At 29.2% G+C, this 27,144-nt stretch overlaps 1 protein-coding gene across 4 annotated transcripts in view; it reads right to left on the bottom strand.

The window, feature by feature from the left end:
- The window catches only part of LOC106680705 (very long chain fatty acid elongase AAEL008004), a 313,611-nt gene extending 293,724 nt beyond the window's left edge, over positions 1-19,887 (bottom strand). For 2 of the 4 annotated variants that reach the window (XM_067046771.1, XM_067046769.1), the window contains exon 1: positions 19,739-19,887. The gene's annotated coding sequence lies outside the window, so the exon portion shown is untranslated. The remainder of the gene's footprint in view (positions 1-19,738) is intronic. The other 2 variants (XM_067046773.1, XM_067046772.1) reach the window with 1 other exon arrangement.
- Positions 19,888-27,144: the final 7,257 nt, after the last annotated feature.

Genomic DNA, 27,144 nt, shown 5'->3' with positions numbered 1-27,144 from the left:
AATATAGATTTTTTATATTAATCTTTAATTTTCTTAATGTTTTTTATTTCTATTTTGTTTATTTAGATATTTATACGGCACATTTATACTCCTACATTCAGATAGCTTTACAATAAAATATTTTTTATTTTAATATTTGGCTCACAGTAAACAAGACAGATTTACGTTATATTTATTTCCAAAGTAACTACTTGGATTTAAAAGCAAACCAAAATTGATGGGCATAATCTTATGATTGACTCAATAAAACATTTAGTTTAGAAGTACACTTTTTCTCATTCAGAGGTACCTATAAAATCACATTTTTTTTTTTTATATGAATAGAAGTACAGAATAATGGAAATATCTAAGATCTACTTATTTAAGTTCTTAACCGAGTTTTTAATGTTCGCTGTCGTCCTGGGAAAGTTCTTAGCTATGAAAATCTTGAATTCATCGAGTAACAAAAAAAGTGATGGTCAAAATTAAACATTAATTGTGCATAACTCAAAATGCAAACATTTTTTCATACAATGTTTATAAGAAAATTTGGTAAGTAATAGGATTAGCAAAGAAAATAAAATCAACTAAATCGAACAAGTATTAGTAAAGAATTTTCAATATCACCTATCTTTATAAATAAAAATGTACAATATTTTGTGATGATAGCGTTAAGTTAATCTATAATTCAAAGTTTTTAAATAATTGAAAAAGTTAAAAATAGCAAGATTTAATGTTGGCAGAATAGCCTGAAAAAAAGTGTAAAGTTATATGTAAGATTGTCCTTGAGGATAGCAAGGTGGTCCGAAACGTTGGAAATTTAAAGGAATAATAAAAAGTTGTTGTTGTTGATTGTTGTTTAAAGGCGTAAAACCCTCTGGTCATCAACGCCTGATAAATGTAAAAAAAATGATAAAAAAAAAAAATAAATAAAAAAAAATAAAAATCGAAGAGGAGAGCAATGTGCTTTTAAAAATTCAAACACTAATGTAATTTTAGCTTCCTCATCTGTGAGAGCATCTGATAAATTTGAGGTCAGTCCTATCCAGTTTATTGTAGGCAAATATTGAGTGCATTCTTCAAAAATATGTCTAATCTTAAGAATGGACTGAAAATATTTGCATGTTGGAGGTGGCAGTTTTCTGATCAGGTGAGAGTGCGTGAAGAGATAATAAAAAGTGTTATGAGACTTATCTTGGTTAGAAATTATCTTATTTTTTTTGTTTTGTTTTATTTATTGATACAACTGTATAAAAAATACAAGTAAATTTGATCATAATGATATGATACAGGATGTGGAGAAACTACCCAGTAGAAGAACTCTAAAAACAGTTTACAATATAAGGTCACGAGGCCATCTTCTTTTCAGGCGCCTCGGAGGATTGGCAGGAATGGAAGAGGAAGCAAGGTTAGAAACTAGTGGGTTTGGATGGTTATGGAGTTTATAATGGAAGGAATGATATCGGGTTCAGGCTAGATCGGTTACATAAGAAACATTTAGGTCTTTATGGATGGTTTTATTAGTAACAAAATAAGGAGCATTGAGGATTTTCCTTAATATTCACAAATGATTAATCATTGATATGCAATATAATTATATTTGTTAACTACAGAACCCAGACATATGAATTCACTAAAATGTTCAAATGTGTAATGTCTAAGTGGAATGGAGACTTCATCAGGAGGCTTCATTTATTTAGCGACCATTCATTTAGTTTTCTTACAGTCTACAACAAGGCCAATGAATGTTCAATCATCTGTGTAGCCAAGGATTTGGATTCTAGATGGTTCTTCTTGACTTGAGTCCAGATTCTATGACCAGTTTTTGAATCTTGAGAAATTGCGAGGATTGGCAGGAATGGAAGAGGAAGCAAGGTTAGAAATTAGTGGGTTTGGGTAGTTAGGGAGTTTATTATGGAAGGAATAATTTATTTTATTTAAACAATAAAAATGTAAGGTTCACTACGATCTAAGATCTACGAAAGTTGTAAACCGATTTTTTTTCAAAATGTTTGGTGTCTTTCTGGTTTTAAAGCAGTTGTTCGAATGAGGAATAAATTCCCTTGGGGGAAAAAAAAATAAAATTTAGGCACTTATAAACAATTTTTTTGCTTGTATGTTCAAACATTTTTTTTTGTAGAATTTGCTGCCAAGACATAAAAATTATGATATTTAAAAAATGTTTAAGTATAATTGCATTGATATCAAGCATTTAATCTGCATATATAACATACTCTAATCTAGCAATAGCGAAGCATAGTAGGGTCAACTAGACTTTAATATTTCTCTAGTTAAATGCGTCGTTGAACAACTTTTATTTGTCACTGAAATGTCACTACATCAAAGAGAGATTAGCAACAAAGACACGTAGAGGTTTGAAAATAAAATGCTGACAAAATATTATGTATATAATAGCCATAAGTATAGAGGGCGGGAATGTCTACGAGCTCTGAATTTATAATGGAACTAATATAGCCAAGGTTCGAGCATATTCAGATTCAGGTTGAGAACAACGTAATCACTCATCCTTAAATATGTATCAGGCCTTCTTGTATTTCCCTTAAGGAGGCCTCTCCTTACATACCAACAGGTGTTCCTGTACCAGGAAGGCAAACTGCAGAGGCAGTCACCAATCCAGATCCGTATGAATAAATGATCTGACATCTATATATAATCATGGATGAGCACACTGCAGAGAGTCTGGTTGGAATCCTAAATGAGTTTTGATGCTATAGAGATTATATTAACAGCAATTGCTTTACTTTTGCAGTGTGGTTCAGAAATAGTCAGCAATATAAATGGGTTACTCAACTATCTAGAGTAGAAGCAAAAAATGTTGTGTAGAACATTGAATCTAATCATATATCTACGAGATAGTTCCAAAAGAGATAAGAATATAATGTAAATTAGATCGTTTACGGAATCTTGTTTTTTTTTTGTTTTATATCTTTATTGAAATTTACAAAAACATATAATTATACATTTAGTCAATTTGATGTAAGTTATAATGGAGTGAAACAGATGTATAGAGACACTACCCATTGGTAGCACTCTAATAACGTTCTTGCCATTCTTCAAGGGCTGTAATATGGAATTTGAGATGCAATTAAAGGATTATAATTGACTGCGAGCACAGTCATCGGCATACGTGGTTAGGATAGCGTTAGGAGTTGTTGGGATGGCAGCTGATTTTGATTGATAGACGGTGTAGAGGATAGGACCGAGGATACTGCCTTGAGGAACACCAGTGGAATGAGAATAGAGGGATGAATAGGAACCATTGTGGTATACTTGGAATAATCTATCTGTGAGAAATAAACGGATTATGAGAAAGTATGTGAGAGGTAGGAATTTACGAAGTTTATAGAGCAGTACCGGGTTTAAGATCTTACAAATTTTAAACATTACACCAAGATAAATTATTAAATTTCAAATACATAGTTGAAGATCTGTGAAATTCGAACTGAAAAATTATGTAACCAGTGAGAATCGAAATGTTTATTAATAATTACTTTGAATTTCTAATGTAGAGAAAATATTAAATCCGTTGAATATTGCTTTTCAAGATTTTGTCATATTTTAAAAACGTAAAGATGTAAATTAACAAGGAATATTGTAATAAGAAACAGAGTTAAAATTTTTTTTTCCATTTTGAGAAAAGTTAATAAGAAAAATTATCTTTAATACTGAGTATAATTAGGTATTCTTCTTGTAATAAACTTTTGTTAGAAAACATTACACTAATAAAATAAATAAGTATACAAAAGGTTGTACAATACTTAACGGCACTTTATGTAAATTAAAAAAAAATGTTTTAAAAGGGTTTTCAGAACTCAAGTTTGTTTAATTATACTGTTACATTTTCTCAGAGTTGTTACCTTTTTTTTATTACATTATATTTTTTCTTTATAAAGATTAGTTTATTTTTATTATACCATTAAGAACAATGTTTTCAAACAAAAATGTTTAGTAATGTTTTGCACAAATAATTTATTTTTTATAGTATATATATATTTTTAAAATGGTATGAACATATGTGGCTATGTTTAAAAATTATTTTAAAAAAATATATATTTTTTAAGTGTAATAAAATCCCGAATAGAAATATTAAAAAACATAGGAAATTTTTACTTTTCTAACTTAATTATTTGGAGAAAAATCCTTTACCATTTGTCATAGTAATAGATTTCTTAGCTCCTATATAAATCTTAAGGAACGTTTGCATTTTAACTTAGCACAAAAAAGTATGTTATACATTAAATCGTGATACGAGTTGGAGTCATTTCCCTTGTTTGAAGAATAAGACTGATAATTTATATTGTATTACATTAATGATGACCATGAGAAAGAGAAATAATGATAATAATAAGTAATACATCTAAGTTTGGTTTACTAAAATAACTGGTTTGAGGATAATTCACCCGTAGAATATGTATCATGATTTCTTTAAATAAATATGATGATGAATTGTAACAGATATTTTTATAATAAATTCAGTCTGTAGATTTCTGTAATCATTATTGTGGGCACAATAGAGGTCCTAAACACATTACTTTTTAAAGTTATGTCAATTGAAAACATATTATTACCACTACAATAATAATTTACTAACAATTAATGAGAAGGAGCATTAATAATCTTACAATCTTCCTAATATAGAATTAAAATAAGAAAATGGAATAATATAAAAATAAAAATATATATATGTTTATACGTATGTTAAATAATGAAATGATTTTAATTCTTGAAAATAAATTTTATATGTCATATTTCATCCTTCCTCTTCTGATTTTAAAGAATTTCAGTATAAATCTCTCTATGATTCCTGGCTACCCACAATTACCCCCGCTCATCCTAAGCAAATTACTCTAGTCCCGAAAGATAAATGTTCGTGACTCGTTCTTCTGTAGCGTAGCCTGTGGTTAGGAGTCTTTACTGCGTTATCAGGTGTTAACTAGCTGGTTAGGACCGAAAAGGATTATGTCATGTTTATTTAAATTACTAAATCAAGCAGTCAGAGATTTCAGTGCCAATAAGTTTAAATTCAATAAAACATATTGAAAATTACTTTTATTTTATTATCTTGTTATTGCCAGCCACCTTAATTAAACTTGTTATAAAAATATTAAAATTGTAAATCAGTTTCCCAAGATAAAAAAAAAAATCTGTTAAGATGAGCTAAAAGTTTATTTAATACAGTTTTAAAGAACTGTTAAATTACATGTTAACTGCCTAGTATGAATAATAACAATAATAAAGTCAACTAATAATAAAATTAATTTACTTTATTTTTATAAAATGATTGGAGAAGTTTGTCGGGGGGTGCGGTCAGCAAAGAACAACATAAATAAACAAAACCATATTTATTTATTTTATGCCGAAGTTTCGATCTGAGTTTCAGGTCTTCATCAGGGCTATAGAACAAAATAAGAGATAACAACAACATTTAGAGAAACATACAATTGAAAAGGAATAGTATACAAACAAATTTAGAATTATACAAAATATTGAATTAAATCTTAAATGATAAAAAATTGACAAACTGATATATAAACTGATAATTGCATAGGACAAACTTTTAATTGATTGATAATCGTGGAATGGTATGGTAGTAGATTGGAAACAGTGACAGATGAAATATAATATCATGTAGGTAAGAAGATATGTATAATATAAGATATGCAAGCAGTGTCTAAAAGACTGAAAAAATAAATAAATAAATTGAATGTACAAATTGAACACTATGAAAGACAATGAAAAATAGTGAGTGGCTTATATCTGAATTACAGGTATATAAGGTACATTATAGGTATATAAGTTAATACTCACACTGTGATTCAGATATAAGCCACTCACTATGTTTCAGTTATCAATTTTTTTATCATTTAAGATTTAATTCAATATTTTGTATAATTCTAAATTTGTTTGTATACTATTCCTTTTCATTTATGATTTAATTCAATATTTTGTATAATTCTAAATTTGTTTGTATACTATTCCCTTTCAATTGTATGTTTCTCTAAATGTTGTTGTTATCTCTTTTGTTCTATAGCCCTGATGAAGACCTGAGTTTCAGGTCGAAACGTCGGCATAAAATAAATAAATATGGTTTTGTTTATTTATGTTGTTCTTTGCTGACCGCACCCCCGGATAAACTTCTCCAATCATTAATCTACGGTCAACTATCTACACCTCATTATTTTTATAAAAAGTTTAATTTATATAAAATTGAAAACTCTATATCAAGTCATATTTCTAGATTCCTGTTTCTAATTTATCGGTTAATAAAAATAAGGAATTTAAATTGAGTTATAAATATACAGAAAGAAAGAAAAGAGGATAATTGGAAATTCTAATTTCAATTTAAATACTACCAAAGAGCTGGTGATAGAAAATTTGAATCCTTCTCAGTCAGACATCAAAAATAGCAGTTATTTCTTCATCAGTGTTGATAAATAACGTTCAACAAATGCCTTCTAATCTTAAAAATAAGTTCAGTAAGGTATGAAATAAACTTTTGTATGAAGTTATATGGAATATTCTTTTTATACGGATTTATTTATATTTTATGTCATATTTTTTACGTGTAAGATTAGTTAAATGTAATGATGTTAACGAGATGTTAAACTAGTCAATATTATTATGCATGGTGATTAACAAGTGAATAACAGCTTCTTAGGGATAATAGTACAACATAAAAGAGTAATTATTAATTTCTTATTATTGTTTTTATGGTAGATAATTTAATTTTAACAATTTCGCTCATTAGAATCATTTTCGTTACAAAAATACATCAAGAAAACTATTTTCTAATATCATATTTTTATTATTTTATTTATAAAATTCAATTTAATAAATATTGAATTGTTGATGAGTCTAATTCAAACCTTTTGAAGTTTTTAAATCAGAAAATTATTTTTTTTTTCAAATTATATATATGTATTATTAATATGAATTTGAAAATTGGTAGACTTACTCTGATGTACCATTCCTTGAAATTTAGCTTTGCTGGAACCTCCAAATTTTGTTATGACTTGTACTGAATGAGCTAATTCTATAGGAAATTCATTATAATTTACGGTAGTCATATCATTCAAACAGGGCTACGAAAAAACATTTTAAAGGTTTATTTGATTATTTTGACTAATTTTTATGTTTTTTAAGGGGTTCTGAAACCGATAATAAACTCCCTTTTCTTCCATTACCTAGTTATTTTTGTAAAGCCGTTATATATAATTCCAGTTATGTAGCAAAAATATCATTAAAATTTTTAATAGTTTCTAAACAAGTAAACCGATAAGCATTAAATTTTAACTGTTTCAAAATGACCTTAAATAGCACAAATCGAATTCTACTAAATCAATTTGAATTTGAGATGTATTTACAATTATTTAAATAAATTTGGGTATATTTTGATAACACCCAAATTTAGCGAGTGTGTATTCTATTTTTATCATCTGAAAGACAGAAAAGTTTTTGTTTCTATTGGTACAGAAATACTTAAATTCAAGGGAGTAAAAATTTTAGTTTTGAGTTGAATTTTATCGAAAAATGAACTCCGTTTTCTTCCATCACGAATAAATGTTTTGTCAATCTCTTGTATATAATTCTACTGTTGTACACATCAGGTATACCATGTAAACTTACAAGCTGTTCGGAAGTTACTCTAAACGGACAATCAAAGCGGTTCAATCTAAACAACTATAATTATAACAAAGCGACAAAAGTACATTTCTTCGGCAATATGATAAATGCCCAAACATATTGCGTGAAAATCTGAACGGCGCTCGCATCATACAAATTTCATTTAACACAAAAAATCATATTTTAGTGTTTCTTGAGGTAAAAGTAATAGCAGCTTTTTACCTGCCAAGGATAAAACAGTTTTATAAAAGATAGCGAAGCCACGTAGATATGAATGAGATCGGGAGGTATCGGGTGGTTTCGTTTTTTTCCCGAATCGAAATCCTTTCTATATTTTATCTTCCTTAATTATTTATTAAAGACATTAATTGTTTGTATTATTTATTACTACTTTCGTCATTTTTGTAATAAACAATTCCTAATTAAGCTCTGTTAACCAATAATGAAACGTTCCCTGACAGAACCGTAAATTCATTTTAACCATTATATTTGTATTTTTCTAAAGAGTATTCGGACATGCTATTGAGGAGACATCAAAATATATATTGATGAGCTATGCTGCCCTGTGACGCTTAGATAACGCAGACACGAAATGTCAAAGCCATCGGCCTAAATAGAGGGTGAGGGGGGGGGGGAAGTGAACAGGGAATTGAGCGATATCTGCTCACTCAAGGTCCCCTTAGATCCTATCTCACTCACTTATTTACTGCTCACTGTATTTTTAGATCGAATCTTCTGTCGCTTAACTCGTGAAAATCGATCCCTCTACTAATCAAATATTAGTCCCTTGTTCCCTTCATTGGCCCTAATTCTAGGGTTGAGGGGTTCTGAATTTTGGAGCAAGAGGTCTTTTATTCATTTCTGATCGAAATATAAGCTGTTGTAATCTATACGCAATACACCCCTTAAAATATTTAGAATTATCAAGAATTTATCACATCCCGAACAATAAGTATAAATCGCAATATAGTAACAACCCTGGTACAGCATTCAATCTGAATATACATAAAATGTGATCCATTATACAACCTCCCTTCCACCTAACCTATACAATTTTTGGCATTTTATTTGATTATCGCTGGATCATAACTGTAGATGTTCACTATCGTTTGAAAGGTATTAATTTTCTAATAACCTTCTGCATTGCACCTAACTCTAAAATTTCAAAAAGATTAAGGAACTTTTTTTTCAGATTCTGGTAGTAAAGTAGGTTTTAAAGGTGCCTGAAGGCATAAAGGTGCAGGGAACCGAAAAACATTTTATTTATTTATTGATATTTACAACTATATAAAAAATACAACAAGTAAATTTGATCATAATGACATAATGATATGATACAGCATGTAGAGAAACTACCCAGTAGTAGAACTCTAAAAACAGTTTACAATATCAGGTCACGAGGCCATCTTCTTTTCAGGCGCCTCGGAGGATTGCCAGGAATGGAAGAGGAAGCAAGGTTAGAAACTAGTGGGTTTGGGTGGTTAGGGAGTTTATTATGGAAGGAATAATATCGGGTTCGGGCTAGATCGGTTACATAAGGAACATTTAGATCTTTATGGATGGTTTTATTAGTAACAAAATCAGGATTTTGGATTGTAAAGATTGGATACGAGTGGAATTCGAAGGTTAAGTGGAGCCCCAAAGCTCAACTCCGTATGTCCAGATGGGCCTTATTATTGTCATGTAGATCAGTCTTTTGTAATGTGTTGGAAGTTTAGACCGTTTGTCTAGTAAGTGCTGGTAATAGTCGGAATCTGCGTGCAGTTTCCTGTCTTTTCAGTCTTGTGTGAGGATTCCAGGTCAGTCGTTTGTCAGGATGTTGTCCAAGATAACGAATCTGTTCTACAGTGGTAAGAGCCACATTATTAAAGTATACTGTAGGGCAGTCGGCAGGTTTACGACAAAGAGTAAATGTGATTAGATGGGATTTGTTGGGATTTATTTTTATACTCCAATTTCGACATCATTCTTCGAGGATTGTGATATGTGACTGGAGAGTTTGGGATGCAATCAAAGGGTTATTACTAACTGTGAGCACACATGTGTCATCAGCATACGTGGTAAGGATAGTGTTAGGAGTTAGGGATGTCAGCTGTATAGACGGTTTAGAGGATGGGACCGAGAATACTACCTTGAGGAACACCAGCGGATTGAAAATAGAGGGATGAATAGGAACCATTGTGGTTTACTTGGAATAATCTATTAGTAAGAAAGGAACGAATGATGAGAAATATGTAGGTAGGAATTTACGGAGTTAGTAAAGCAGTCCCGGGTGCAAGAATCGATCAAAGAAAAACATAATATGTAATAGTGATAAATGATCACATCCATAACTCAATAAAAAAAGAAATAACAATAAAATCTCTTATTTTAAGAAATAAAATAAGTAAAGTTTTGAATAAATTAAACAATAAAATTAAAGCACTAATCACATATACACTATTATGTACAGTATTTACACTCTCGACTTGAGGCCATGCACAACGGGTAGAGCAGGGTTCTTTGAGAGCCCTTCAAGATTTTCAAAGAATTTGTTTTATATAGTTTACGATTCGTCAAAAACTCAACAAATTGTTATTGTTTTTTTTTTTACCTTTATGTCTTCAGGTCGTGTAGGATCAAAAAGTATCCGATATGAATTCGTCTTGATATTTGACTTACTACCATAGACCATATAAAAAAACTACTTCGGTCTGTTGGAAAAGCCAAATTTAGATTCGCTTGAGAAGAACTAGTTAAGGTTGGAAAATCAGCAATAATCACCAAATCAATATCTCAAAAATGTTAAGGGTCAAGAGGAGAGAGCATATAATTATATAAAATAAGCTGTTCTAATCTAGCCTGACATTTTTAAAACAATATAAACAATTAAAATTAAAAAAATTAAATCTGTACAGCAACAACCCATGAAGGGTCAGTGGTTCAGTACTTTGTAAGGAATTACTGTTACTACACCAACGGTTGTGCAAGGAGGTGCTTTGGTCAGAACCGTTAAAAAATCGATCGCCAGATTTTTACCCAATTTGTAAGGCTGGGCAGACACCAGAATGGCTCTAGAACCCACAGGGTTGACTCACGGCTATAGTGTAACAGAAAACAATTTTCTACAAACGCATTACAACGCTTCTTGAAGGGGTAAATCGGAAAGTAATTTTTAAGTGATAACCGATATGAGGTTAAACAGTAAGGAATATAGAACAAAAGTAAAGGAAAAAGTCGTTTCAGTTTTTGAAGCTATCAGTAATCATAAAAATTCGTCATTATGATAGGTATTTCAATCTCTTCAACAGCCCGATAATCAAATGATGACAGATTCTAACGAGAAATTGAATTCTCTTTAATTACTTTCTTTAAGTTTGTTCGATATTCCGTATCATTTGTCAGCAAATGGTCAAGAAACCACAGGCCAGAAAAATTATTAGTATCAAATTCAGAATTGGATTGTCTTTAAGAATCATTCAATGAAAATATCCTTTTCTATGGAAAAAGTTCGAGTTATGTCTGCTGAAAAACTGAAATAAGGCTATAAAATCGAATTTACTACACAAAATACAATGAAGTGTATTTAATAAGATGTGGCAAATTTCATTTCGAAATTATTAAAACTATAGAATAAACTGAAATTTTAATTTTTTTTTTTTTGTGATCTCTATCAATTCTTGAACACCCTTTGTTTGAGGATGCTCCCCCCTCAAATTTGAATAAGAATTCAACATACTGCCATCTAGTGGCAGCTAGTCTTTGGAGGCCATCTTGGTCTCTAAAGAAGAGAAAAGTGAACTTTCTCGAGTTTTTTTTTTTGGCTGAGATCAACAATAAACCATGAGTGTATAAACTACACCCCACTCTGGCGAAGCGACGGAGGGAGGATGAAAGAGGGCAGAGAACATAAGAAGAGGACTAGAATATGCATTTTCAAAATTTTAATAACTCACCTAATAACTTACATCTTCAACATAAGGAAATTACAGCATCTATTATTATATTTAGTACCATTTATTATTTTATGTAACCATTTAAATCAATAATAAAAATTGATTCAATTAAATCTTTGGCTTATTATTAGTGTCATTTAAAGTATATAGGCTATTTAACCATGCTTCATTTACTTTTTAATCCATTATGCACAATCAAGTACAAATACTTATACCAGCGAAACTATTAGATTACCATTAATTTGGACAATGGCAGCAACATTTATTTCGGGGAATATCTAAATTAAAAATCCTTCATTAATGCATAAATGCACACTACTGTAGAGAAAGGTGTAATATCGTCCACACACTAAAGGATCACGGGCCTTTATTATTCTTCCGAAGAAGAACAATTCATAACCAACTTAGGAAGCCGGTACAACTGTAGTTGAGTAGCTGCAAGATGGCGCTGAGACCCGCAACACACTAAAAGTCTCGATAAGAGGGTCACTGACCTTCCCATTCACCTAATTTTGGAAAAAAAAAAAAGCCGTATTCCCCCACCATTCTGCTTTAAAGTTATCCTTCTCATTCCTCTTATTTTTTAATAAAACCCTTTAATATATCAACGATCAACTGAATGAAAGTGGAAACAAGTGGATGGAGACAAGATAATTTAAATTTTAGTAACATTATTATAAAAAGTTAAACACATATATTACCTTATCCTTTCCACTCAACTCAATAAAAAAATACCGAATTTTTCGTTAATCATCTACTAGTTAATTTTCATTATTGCATTATTAAGTAGGATCTTTATTAATAATAATTTTTATTTATTATAGGACAAGTCCCTTTAGAATAATATAACAAGAAATGTAAATGGACTTTAATCCTTGTAGTAAAATACAGAAATTTACAAAATAAAAATAACGAATAAGAAAAACCTCAGCTATTCTCTAATAATAATAAATTAGAAAAAAAAAAGAAAAAAATGATAATTAACAAAATGAAAAAGTATTAAATATTTCTTTAAGTAAAATGGTTAAATTAATATTATATGCATTAAATAATATTTTGTAATAAATGTAAACAAAAAATAAATAAAAGCAAAACAAATAAAATAAAACAATCAATCAATGAATATATAACTTTATTTTTACTATCACATTAAACATAAAATATGATTGTATGATGATAATATTAATTAAAAATCTTTATATATTTGTATAAAATATTATTGGATAATGATAATATTAATGTTTTTTTAAAAATATGTATATAAAATATTATTTGATTCTTTTTTATTAGCTTTGAATTTACTGACTGAATTGACTACAATGTGTACGAATTAATAAATAAAAACCTTGTATTTTTCTGGATGTGATAAATACTGGACTCCAATATAGAATATTGGATCTTTTATAGCGGGGGATAATATAAGAACAAGGACGTACTCTGATAAAGACAACAAATAGTACCAACTTTTGCATTCAGCTTTTTATTTTATCTATCTTTTTCAACTTGCACAATCGATTCCACGTTCTTTTGCTATCGATATAGCTTCGCCGACCCATATAGCCAATAGTTGATACATTTTAAGGACGCCCGAAATGTGTCGAAAGTTTAGCAAAATGTTACGCTCCCTCCCAACACTGACCTAAATTAACTGGACCCAAACCTTAAATATTAATATAACATGAAAGTTTGATATAGATATAATTCTGAAGAAAGTAGACAGACGATTGCTAAAACAATAGTTTGTCATAAATCAAAGGTTAAGGAGCTATAACAGCAGTCGAGTAAAATACATCTTATTAGAAAAACTTTTCTACTTACCTGAAACAATAGAATTGAATAAAAGTAACTTTTCACAGTTTTAATAAATCCAACAGTATATTATTAAAAGAAATGAAAGTATCTTTACAAAGTTATAATTATAAACAAAAATCTAATTATTTGAAAACAACTAACATTTCTTATAACGTTCTTATTATAGTTCACCTATGGCACACTAGAAGTGTTTGATTGTAGGATCAGCACAGTTACTTTAATTATATAATATGTGTATATTTAATAATGTTACATAAATCCACATTAATTTTGACGTAATCCACCCATCTACGTTTCGTTCTACCACTCAGATCGGATCAATGCTTATTAAATTTTTAGACATCCGTTTGTCACTAAGCTTAACAATATTACACGACCTTCTTATTCGCCTCAATGCCTTTGATTTTGAATTCGCTTTGGATTATATTTACCGAGCGCAGTTTCCTTATTTCAGCCTTGTGTAGCCTCCTAAATTCTCCGGTTAACTTATCTTTCTTCGGTCTAACTAGTATACTTTTAAAACCCTTGCAACATTTCCTTCCTTAATGTATTATAAAGAACAGTAGGAAGGATAATAGTTTTGTATATTTTGAAATTATAGACAGAAGACGCAAGCTAACAAATTTAGAAATCGAAAAATATAAAGCATTTTCTTGTCAATAATTTTTTTCTAATTACCGTTGATGCCAAATACTTTCATTTCTCTACCAGTTCAAATGTATTTCCTCCTAGGTCATTGTCAGTTAAATTGTTGCCCGTTGTAACAATTGCTAATTTTCAGAAACAAGATTTAGTCTGGAAAACATCTATTTCTAACTAATTATAACACGAAAATAGCAAATTATTTTAAAAAACAAATAATCGGACAATAACAGCACAAATTCGTAATAATTAATCAATACAATAGTAAAATACAAACAGATGAGACAAATAAGCAAAATATGAATAATAGAAAAGATGATAAAATTAACAAAATAAATATATAAATATATAGAACAAAAGCTAAAATAAGGTAAGAAAACAAGTTTTTAAAGAAGATATTCAATATTAAATATTATCTAATTTTCAATTAAAAAAACATAAGAACGCAAATACAATATTATGCTTATAAAGTAAAAAGGTAATTTAAAGTATTACAATAATGTAATGTAAAGTTTTAATGCTTTAAGAATTAACAAAGATTATAAAGGCAAATATTTAAAATTGTAGTTCAGCAAGAAGACGAACGAATGGAAAAGAAAGACTGAAACATAGGTTTAGAAAGTAAAAACTAGAATATTAAAATATTTAATGTAGTTTTATTAAATACTAAGAAATAATTGAATTTACGTTAACTATAGAATTATTTTTTACTAATTATTAGGATCTTCTGTTAAACCGATGAAATAAACGAAACATTAATTGTTTATAAAAATTGTTTTGACGGTAGCGTTTAAAAACAAAACAACAAAAATGGCAGGTCAGGGTTCAATAAACCTGGAAGTCTTTAATAACATCAAAATTGTTTTGTGTTTAAAAGTAAAAAAATATATATATATATTTAATTTTTTTTAAATGATGATTATCAATATTTTGTAAAAAAAAAAAAAAAAAAATTTAACATAAAAGTATTATTACACGAACATTTTAAGGATAATTTTTTAATTAAATCGAAAGAGTAATACAATATCCATCAACAAAGTTTATAAAGTAAATAATAATATTTAAACAAAACAGCTTCGTCAACAATTATATTACAAAATGTAATCAACAAACGTTGGTCGATTCAACAAACATTTTTCTTACGAAACTATCCATCCAATTAACGTTAGTAGTAGTTTCATCATAATAAAGTCATGGAATGTCGCCTTTGTTGAGCTGCATGAATTCAACAGATATAATACAATTAATACATAACTGGCAAATGTGAGGTGAAACTCAAGATATGAGTTTCATTGATAAATAATTAATGATAATTTTAATAGAATGATTACTATCGGGAAATGGTTGCAACAAAATAATAGTATCTATATAGTATATTTATTACTCTGTCATATGGGTAAATAAGTTTATTAATTTAGGTCCAATCTGCTGAGTGGGCGAGCGTGCATGAGAATTTAATTTTTTAAGATTATTTCAAGGGGTAAAAAATGTTTTTTTGGTCCGTAGAGTTTAAATAAATATTTATTACAAAATTAGAATCGATACATAGAATTATTCGATAATTACTATGTTGTTTTGTAACTCGATCTATTTCTTCGAAGTCAGTTTTCATCGCAATATGCGCCGATCAATATTAATTTTGTCTCATCAATAGTTATTTCAATTCGGAGCAACTACTTTGAGATTATAATATTGAGTCTATATATTTGTTGTTAAATATTATTGTGGATCTATATTTATATCTATCTTATGTTTATTCACTTTTTTAAAATAATTTATTATTATCTTATACTGATTATTTTATACATATTTGTTATTTATTACTATTAATTAAAACAGAATACAGTGTGTTATATGATAGAATGTTTAAGATAGAAAAATGTTCTTAACTATATGATGAGTAAATAGATAATTCTGATTGAGGAAATATAAGCCCATTATTATTATTACTATAGTATTTTTAGTAATATAAAGAAGCATCTGTTAATTTATTTTTCTTTCATCACATTTTTTTTTCTGTTATATTTTGTTTATTATTGCTATTCTGTTCCTCTCTTTCTTTTTATTTTGTCAATAACGTTCTATATATTGTCTTCTATAGAATTTTGTAATTCCATGTATCCAATATTAATGTGCTTTTTGCATGGTGTATGTACAAATCATTCAATATATACACCTTTTCTTGAGTGTGTTTGTGTTATATATATTATATAACAGGCAGAGTTATACTTCGACACTCTATTATGGCGAAAAGATAATATGGATAAGAACTATAGGACAGTGTTATATTATTTTCTTTCTCATTACGAGCTTCACAGTAATTAACTTCAGGTATAGTAAATGCAAAAAATAAAAACAATTGGGTTTTCCACAATTTCACGACGCATGTTTTAAAAAGAGCTTAGTTTTTAATTTCGTGAATTAATCATTTAAATTTTTGGACCTAACAGAAACGGACAGATTTATGTGACATATTTTATTTTATATATTACTTTTATTTTAGTGAAGTAACAAGGTTATCTGTAATCTAAATGTAAAATTGTTTAAGAAACTATAGGGACAATTTTCTATTTATTTATTTTTTTTTTTTTCAACTGATGAAATATTGAAAATATTTTTTTTCTTAAAAATAGAGAACTTCACTGAAACAATTATATTTTATAAGCTTCGTAACATATTACATAAGTAAATCTCCATGATAGCTAATTGAAATAGTTTAAAATGATACTGAGATAATCAGGTGCACCTGTCTGTCCCACAATTCTAGTACTTTGATTTCTTAGAACACTAAAACATATAAACTAAGTAGTCATTCGGACTAGAAAAAAAATCATCTGACGGCATGGTAAGTTTCAATTAAAATCAAATATATTTTTTATTACTTTTTTCTCAAAAACTGACTTTTAAGTTTTCATATAATTTAGGTATGCAGTTTTCTAAAAAAAAAAAAAATTATTTTCTCTTTGAGCAATTAATAAAACATTCACTATTTCAGAAAAATAAAATCATTTTTTTAAAAATATATTTATTTTATTTTCAGAAAACACATTCCGCTTCAATCAATATTAATAAATTCAAACGAACTAATCCCCTTTTCTTTCAATTAGTTATTTTACATAATAAATAAACATTATTGAATAATATTAAATAACTGCTGTAATTTGTTCGATTTTATTTACTTTTTTTTAATACATTGAATTTCTAAATGGTTTGTCCCACTCACCTCCGACTACAGCCAATAGTAGCTGATTTAAATTATGCAATAAATTACTACATAATTTAAACCCTAAATAAACATTAATGCCCCTAATGCCTTCAAAACGTCATATCAGATACCTTATCTCTGACAACGTCTCGTGTAAGCTTTAGCATTGTATTAAAGATAAGGGGTAGCAAATTATAAACAAATTTAAACATTTCTTAATAAGATGAGAATAATGAAAGCATCGGATTGAAAAAAAAAATTAAGGATGATATATCGATTAAAGCAAATGTCAATCAAATGAAACTCCTAGATTTTATCTAGTAATTAGAAAAGGTTAAAAAAAAGGTGGTTTTTAAAACTTTAAATAGTTAAAACAACAAAGTGGCAATTATATTTGCTTTCAAGTCCTACCCGCCGTTCCTGACCACAGACATCACGTAAGGATTGTCTGTGAACTGGAACTGGAATTCTTTTGAAGCACGAGTTCTGGAATTTATTCCAGTTGCAAACATTATTAAAAATAATTTATTACCCGTTTCTTAGGGATTTATGTATTTACTTTACTGTATTGTAAATCTATAATTTTAACCAGATAAAAATATTTTATAATTTTCAAAATATTTCTAAATAAATAGGAACTTTTAGAAAATGTAAATAATGTATTCGTTTAAACACTAATCAATGAAAAATTTAATATTTGTATTTTTGTTTAAATTTTATACCACACATATTCCAATATAATGAATGTATCAATTCTTTCAAAACATCAGGGAATCATTAAAGCCTTTACTAATCGAGCAAAGTACGTCTAATAGTACAGATGATTTAATATACCATATATTTAAAAATGAAAATGGTTTTATATATAAGAATATGTGATTATAAATATTTTTTTTCTACCTCCTAATTTAATTTACTAAGAAAATACAATATATAAAGAGGATAGTCTACATGTATATATGGAGGAAGGCCACTGTAAATATGTATGTATATATGAAGACTTTCCTCTGCATATATTGTATTTTCTTAGTAAATTAAATTAGGAGGGAGGAAAAAAAAAATAAAAATATAAAATTTACTGCTTAAAGATTTTGATTAAAATATGAATTATAACATTTATTTTCCTCTTTTTTTATTACTAACATGTGAACTTAGTAATTTAAAAAAAGTAAATATATAAAATAACCAAATATTTAACATTCGAAATGGCCAAGAAAAAACCTCATAAAACTAACTAAGTCCATCCTTATTAATAAAAACTTATATAGTATTACCATAACATGTCACTCTATTATAAAAAAAATTATAAGTTGATTATAAACAACTTATTTATGTTTGCTTTATTACAGGGAATTATTATTAATTTTTATCAATAATCAAATAGAACTTGTTCTAGATTTAAGCCCACACATACCATTATAAATACTTATTATCAATTTTTTTTTACACATTACTTTTTCGAAAAATAAATTAAATAAGTAATTAAATATGTTACTTATTGTCACTGAAGCTATGATACATCTAAGTCCTTAAATATTATTCATACGATTTTTATATTTAAAAAATAAAAAATATCATATATGCTAGAGACCTCTCTCTTTAACCATTGTTTTGTGGGATAACTATGTAATATTTTCTGACTTAAGAGAAAAGATGTTGAAATAATAAAGCTTTGACTATTATTTTTTTTAAATTGTAAAATTTTTTTTCGGGCTCATGAGAATCAGTGACCATATAGTACTTTTAGAATAATTTTTATAATCAGACATAGGTGAAGATAAAATATGTTTGAAAATGGACAATTAAACGGATGATGATAATTATAATAAAGATACAAAATATATGTATGGTGTAGTACTTTCCTAAAATTTCTTTTTAATAGTTAAATTTATTTGATAAATAAAAATTAATAAATTAAATTTAAATAAAAATATATATATATCGAATTTGATATGAGACTAAGTCGGGAAGGTACAGAAGCAACCTTTCTCCCAGGACCTTATCACTATACCTTGATAAGACTTGGCGGGTAATAACCTGCAATGGCTTATCGGTCATGTGTCTACTTAAAATAAACCGGTGCTTAAACCCAAAATATAAAATAAAATAGATGATAATAAACCATTATAATTGTAGAGTAAAAAAAAAAAATTACATTGGTTAAAATGAAAGGGTAACAAAATGTGCAATGTATGCGGAAATAGTTCTTAAATCAACAGCTGTTATGCTGACACATTTTTATCGCTGTGCCTAAGATTCTTTTTCTAATTTATTAAATTAACATAAAAATTAAATTAATTAATTGTTGAAAATAATTTTGAGCACTAGTAGAAAACTGTTTTGAATTTTAATCGGGTCAAGAAATTGCGACAGTTGTATACATTCTTTGTATAAAATTGTTAAAAAAAAATTATGAATGTTTATTAGGAATAAGTATTGGTATGTTAACTATGAATAATTTATTTATTTCATTGTAGATATAGTTGACTTATAGTGACATGATATATGGAAAGACTCCTACCTGAGACCTGAACAGACACTGGACACAGACGATAGAGCTACTGACGATACAGACTGGGAGCACTGAATACACTCAAAGCCACGAGAGGACTGAGGCGAATGTAGCGCGACTGTGGCGGCGCCTGGTGTCCAGTCCGAGTCCCCACCTCCTCGATGTTGTGGCTTCGCGGACCAAAGGCCTCTCTTCAATAATTCATCTTACATTCGTTCAAATCACCTTTCGCAAGCTCTTTGTCAACTCCGATTGTATTCTCACTCTACGGCGATTATTTGGAAATTTCAGATTTCATTCGCAGAAAGAATGGGCGAAAGATAAACTCTTATAATTGAGGGATGGAATTAAAACAAGGAAGCATCGAAACTGAAATTTCATTTAATTATTAAAAATAAAAATACACAAGCCTACACGCTCATTATTATTGACTTTATTATTTTTTTATTTATTCATTATAGAATTCGTCGATATATTTGAACAAAATTATTTATATAAGTGGAATTAGTGAAATTTTGTTGTTTACTACATCTATGTACTACTAAACTAATAATATAATGAGACATTTTTGACAAACTTTAGTATCATTGATTGATCATTGTTTAGTATACCATCAAATAAAACCATGGAAAGACGCAATTTTCGAGTAATTTTATGAGTTTAAACTTGCACGTTTAAACAGCTTCAACTGCAAGAAACATTACCATGGCGTTCGGAATGAACGTACCATTCTCCGGTGGTTCGAACATTTTTTTGATGGTGCCACAGATTTGGATAACCAACCCAGAGGAAGAGCACCACTAGCAATTAACGACGATGAACTTAGGCTTTCTGTGGAAGAAAACCCTTACCAAACAGTTAGAGGACTTTTATCACATATGAATACTAGAGTACCGACAGTTTCTCGACAGTTAAAAACGTAAAGTAAAGTAAAAACGGTAAATGGTATCTCATGAGCTAAATGAGCGGAAACAGCTGAATCATCATAAGACATGCGCCTCAATGCTTACCAGGAAAAAAAACAGCCTTTTTTTTTTCAAAAAGGATAATCACGTGTGATTAAAAGTGTACACGTGTGACAGGTGGTCAGGCCGGTGGTTAAATATCGACAAAAGACCAAGAAAATAATTGATTTCTCCTTTTGATCCAGAGGTCAAACCATCACATCCACATCGCACTGCGGTGATGTTGACAAAATGCATAACAAAACTGTCGAAAAGCAACCTACCTTGATCAATCGGAAGGGTCCTTGCACTCACACAACACCTCATCTTTCACGACAAACAGTGAAGAAACTAAACCAGCTGTTACGAAGTCTTTTCACACCTACCTTATTCGCTACACTTGTCTCCAACAGATTTTTATCTTTTCATTAATTTAAACAATTTTCTCAAAAGTAAAATTTTTGAAAATGATTCCCAAGGCAAAAGTGCATTTCGTGACTTCACTTCTTTAGAAAACCCTGACTTTTTTTAGTTCTGAGTTTGAAAATTTGATAACCCGTTGGGGGAAATGTATAGAAAATGAGAGTAAATATTTTAAATGTAAAATATTTTTGATTTCATGAATTCTTTTTTTCTTTCTAAATTACATTTCCTCTGCAAACTGACAATTCATATGAAAACCGACATTTCATATAAAATGACCCAATATTTACCAATAATTATGGTATGTATTGCCTGTTTAGAGAAAATATATTTACTAGGTTGCTACACCTAACATGATTACACTATTGCAGGAGTCCTCAACCTTTTTCGTACCTTTGGTCTTACTTATGAATTATCTGCCATCTGGTGAGTATCAATGTAACTATTTTAGTTGAAAAAAAAATCACTAATAATAGCTTAAGGTAATAGTAGCTCTAATACCGCGAAAGGTACTGATTTTATCAGGCTACACCTGATAGTGCTAAGATAGTAAATGCTATCCTGACGGTAACTGCTATAAAGTTTACTACATGGCAGTTGCTTCGACAGTTGATGTAAAGTTTCATTGTGTAAACTGATTTTAACGTGGCAGTACTTGAACTGCCGTAACATTTACTGTCAACTATCATACTAAACTAAGAAGGATTGTACTATCATGACGTCAACGACTACGACAATTCCTGATGTCGTAGCACCGACTGGCTTCAACGTGGCAGTAGCTTCACTGCTGCTACATGTACGATAAATAGAGTGACTATAACGCCCGACATTGGCAGGAAAGGAATTTAAAAAAATTAAGCCTAAAAATTTTTATTTTTTCTCTATGAAAAAAATGAATTTGACGTAGTTTCTTACAAGTATTTTTACACATTAAACCTCGTATAATACGATTGGAATTTTTTTTTTCGTAAGAAAATAAATCAATTTGTTCATAATAACCATAATAATATTTTTAAAAAAAACTGAAAATTGTATAAGAAATTTTTTTTCTCTATGATGAATTGACAAGAACCCTAGTAAACATGTCTATTATTTTCCGACCTAGTATCCCTAGCAAAAGTTAATTGAAATCGGTGATCGCACGTCCACGGCCAACGCTATTTAGTGAACACGCAGGTTGAATACCAATAAAATTGTGAATCGGGGCCAAGTGACGACTACTGATTTTTACGTTTTTGATTAGACTTTAAAATGAAGTGTAAATTGAAAGAATTATATTTAGACAAAATAACAAAGTAACTCTTCATTGGATAGTTCGGATGTTACTAATAGCTTCCGTGAAATGACCGAATGAGTGTCAACGAGTTAACTGTAAAATTTAGAAGGCCTACACTACACCGATCCGCACCCGATAGTTACAATCAAGGCAGTAGATACTAGTAGAAAACGCTAAATATTATGCAATTAAAATGGTAAAATGTGCAGTAAAAAATATATACATCGCCTAAACATTGTCTTAGTGGACAACATCTGGTGGTCACAATGGAAAATTAAAATTAACCACAACATGTTACAAAATGCAACATTTACTCCAAGACACAAAACATGCCCTTCCTTTTACATAGGCAATCACCATATACCACAAACAAACACTGTTACTTATTTATGACTTACCTATGACAGAAGATTGGCATGGAGCCCACACGTCAATACAAAACGTAAAACGCTAAATTTCCGACTGAGACAATTATATTCCATATTACCCGGACGTTCTAAATTCGCCCTCAGACAAAAACTTGACGTATACAATTAATTACGCCTACCAAATTTATAGAACCGCTAAAAAGACAGATTAAAAAAATACAAACTTTTCAATCACAATTTTTAATACTGGCCACGAACTCACCACTCTACGTTTCAAACGAAGACATTCACACCGACCAACGCATTCCAACTGTAACAAACCACATTCCTACAAACGGTTTCAGAACACACTACATAGACATTTCAATAAATTTATACGACAGATGGCAAAACATGACATCCCTGACGTAACTTGGCGTAGGCCAAAGAGAAATTGGATGAGGGACCTCCTAGTGTAATAAAAAAATTTACTTGAAAGTCAGGAGGATGTACCACTCGGTACGGTACTGCCTCTTTCATACCAACCCATCCCATGTCGAATAGTACAACTCATTATGGCATTATGGCTGATTGAAATTGATTTACAGATGCAAACAAAATATTGTTGAGAAAAAATTACACTACTTTTGAGCCAACAATACGTTCTGAACTAAGAAAGAAATGAAGAGGTTAAAATTTAAATAAATGAATATGGAAATAACAATATAAATACACATAAGAAACAATAAACAAGCGAATGTGCTACAAAATATATATTAATGGATACAAAATACACCGTGAGAAACTTTTTAAAAATTAAAATATAAACGTAATGGTAATTGTCGTATATTAAATTAGTAATAGACTATCTATTGGAGTTCTGGCAATGGTCAGATTCTCCACTGGAGTTGAGTGTTTGTGGCTTTAGCGCACTTGCTAAGCCTCCAATGACTCACTACCAGTGATGCGGCAAGAGGGATGCGCTGGGATCTTTTGAGCTCTGCTCTACCCCTAACACGTGGGGGGTGGGATAGAGTGGGCTCAGAGATCCTCAGGTCGATTGTGTAAATATTGTATATATTATTTTATCATTATGTTATTTTATTTATTTATTTTTCATACAGATAGTTTGATTATGTTCATCTTGTTTATTCTTTTGTTTGTATATATTTTAACAGAGTTTTTTTTTTTAGTTTTTTATTTTTTGTTTTAATTTATTTTATTTATTTATTTTTCATACAGATAGTTTGATTATGTTCATCTTGTTTATTCTTTTGTTTGTATATATTTTAACAGAGTTTTTTTTTTTAGTTTTTTATTTTTTGTTTTAATTTATTTTATTTATTTATTTTTTAAATTTAGTATGAATGAGATCATTCATCACTATTACCTATTGCACATAACTGTGTGGCAGATTTTAATATCTATCAATAAATAAATCTATCAATAAGTAATAGACGACAATTATTATTGATTGTATTTAAAAATTAATAAAATTTACATAAAAAAAAACATAAATGAATTTAAGAAAGATATTTTGCATTATGATTAATCAGATACATTTAAAATTTTGTTCACACGAAATCTAATAATATTCAAACCATTAAAATATATTTATAATCATAAAAAAATCTTTCTAAATCATTAAAATCCGTGATGAGGAAATAAAAGTGAAATTAAAGCTGAAACACTTTTTAATTTCGAAATTGCTTAGCTCAGGTCTTCTTTCTTTCCTAAAGCCAAAAAAGTTGGAATTTACAAAACAGTTATCCTTCCTACTGTTTTATACCAATGTGAATCGTAACCTCCTACACTAAGGGAGGAACAGCATCTTAAATTTTTTGAAAATAAAGTATCAAGTAAAATATTCGGATCCAGAAGGATACACAACACTTAATTGAGAGAACTGCATCTGGCAAATATAGTTCAATAAAACTAAATATAACTATGTTGATCAAAAATAGTAAACAACCCGGTATTGAAATAAATAAGGACAAAACAGTAGAAAGTTCTTTGTTAGCTGTGACAAAGAAGGAAATACATTTGAACAAAATGTAAGATTTATGTATTTAGGTTCTATGGTAACTAGAAAAATCGAAATTGAAGTCGAAATAAAAGCGACATTAAAGGAGGGAAATGCTTGTCATTTTTTAATTTGGAAATTGCTTAGCTTGCGCTCACTGTCCAAAAACTTAAAAGTTAGATTTTACATAAACTATTATGTTTTCCATTGTTCGTCATTGATTCGAAACGTGGCCTCTTGCATTAAAGGAAGAACGTTACTTAAGATTTTTGAAAATAAAGTATTCCGGTCCCGTCGGGTTTAAAACAAGGCAATTTTTTTATCACCTATCCTTATTAATCTAGCACTAGAATACGCCTTTAAAAGCGTGATGAATACTGAAAAGGGTTTAACTTTGGGTGGTAAAATACCAGTGCTTGGGCATGCCGGTGTTAATAAACTCCAGTAAGGAACAAGTTCTTGAAATAAATACGTATATAAGCAGTATGGTTAGCAGTAGAAAGTGTAGCAATTTTATGATATAGATATAGGAGAAAATAAGTTGCAACAAGTAGATAGGTTTAAGTCTTTAAGTTCTACGGTAACTAGAAAAAACGAAATTGATGAGGTAATACAAGCGAGGTTGAAGGCGGGAAATGCTTATTTTTCAATTTCGAAACTGCTTAGCTCGCGCCTTCTATCCAAAAATTTAAAAATTAGAATTTACAAAACTATTATCCTTCACACTGTTCTTTATGGATGCGAGACGTGGCCTCTTACACTTAGGGATGAACAGCGTCTTAAGGTTTTAGAAAATAAATTGTTACGTAAAATATTTTGACAGAAAAAGGATGAGTTAACCGTAGAATTTAGGAGGCTACACAACGCTGAATTGAGGGAACTGCATTCGGTAAATGTGGTTCAGGTTCTAGCAATGCGGGGAATAAGATGAACGTGTAAGGTTGTGGGACTTAGTACCGACAGCATCTCCTATATGGCAATAAACATTGAACTGTTGGGCAAACCCAGGGGTAGACCAAAGCGTAGGTGGGAAGATTGCTTCAAGACTGATCTGGTTGATTTATGTTTAGACCAGCATGACAAGACGGATGCATGTAAATAAAGTAAAATACAATTTAATATTCATATTCACATTACTGAAAATAGCGTTATTTCGTTGATTTTTTACTATTTTTTATATTGAATATAAACCTATAATAGTAATCTGTTAACGCTTTCAGGTAGACGTCCGAGGGTTGGACTGAAATGTAAGTAAATGAAGATTAGGGTTTTGGATTTCGGTTTGGGGGAGTCATTTGGATTCAGTTATTGGTATTGTCGACATTGAACCTTCGGGTTCCGTAAAACTTTTATTTATTCATAATACCAATGTTATTTATTAATCACAATTTTAAAACCTAGAGAAATGAATAAATCCAACATATTTTGTTTTATCAATTTTTTTTATTCCTTTATGTTTTTTTTCTAATTCCAGATAAATTGTCCAGAAAATACCGATCAACTGTATGTGTATTATGTTGTATTCGTAAACTATTTAATTCCATTTCATATTTAAACAAAATAAAATAGCTATGATATAAAAATTTTGTTCCCTATCGAACTAGGCTTTTTATATCTCCAAAATCGTTTAATTCATTCAAAGTTATGTGAATATAATACAATTTAAAGGATCCATCCAAACAATACATTTTTTTTAGCAAATTTTTAGTTATTAAAATTATGACAGAAAAAATTATTTTGTCCAATGTTTTAGTACCGATGCCATTCACCACTTGAATAGAGGATTATTTTTTTGGAACCCTTGTGAGACATTTCATTTCTTTTTTTTTTTATAATTTGCTCTTAGAGATACATAAGTGGTGCCGAAACCCGGGACCTTTAGATACAGAGCAATGAGCTTATACCGGGAACTAATATTGTTTTTCGAAATAATTTCATCTCAAAGTATAGTGGTAAGTGAAAATAATGAAACTGATGCGTGCACCATTTTTTTTTTCTATCCCTCTTATGTCTATTCACTGTGACATCGCTTATAACCTCTACCTTTACTTTACGAAACCAATTAATAAATATTATATGCAGAGAAAAGTAACGTGTTTCCGTGATCCTCTTTTCCTGCACGAATCGCTTTTCCGAATTATAAAAAGAAGAAATCAAAATAAAGAAAAATAATTTTTGTGAGAACATATAATTATACACCTAACCGCACATAGAAAATTATATACAATTAATTCAAACGTTGAGATAAGATTCATATGTAAAATTAATTTGGCTTTCTCACGATTTTTAAGAAGAGGATATTGAAATAATTTGTTGTTCAATGGCAGATGTTATCATCGTCTTCACAATGCATCACTTTTTTTTTATTTAAGAATAAATATTTATGAAACCTATTAATTTTT

This window comes from Halyomorpha halys, unplaced genomic scaffold (genome assembly GCF_000696795.3).
Source record: "Halyomorpha halys isolate HHAL.00 unplaced genomic scaffold, Hhal_1.1 Scaffold281.1, whole genome shotgun sequence".
NCBI lineage: Eukaryota > Metazoa > Arthropoda > Insecta > Hemiptera > Pentatomidae > Halyomorpha > Halyomorpha halys.
This window is presented reverse-complemented; position numbering and strand designations above follow the sequence as displayed.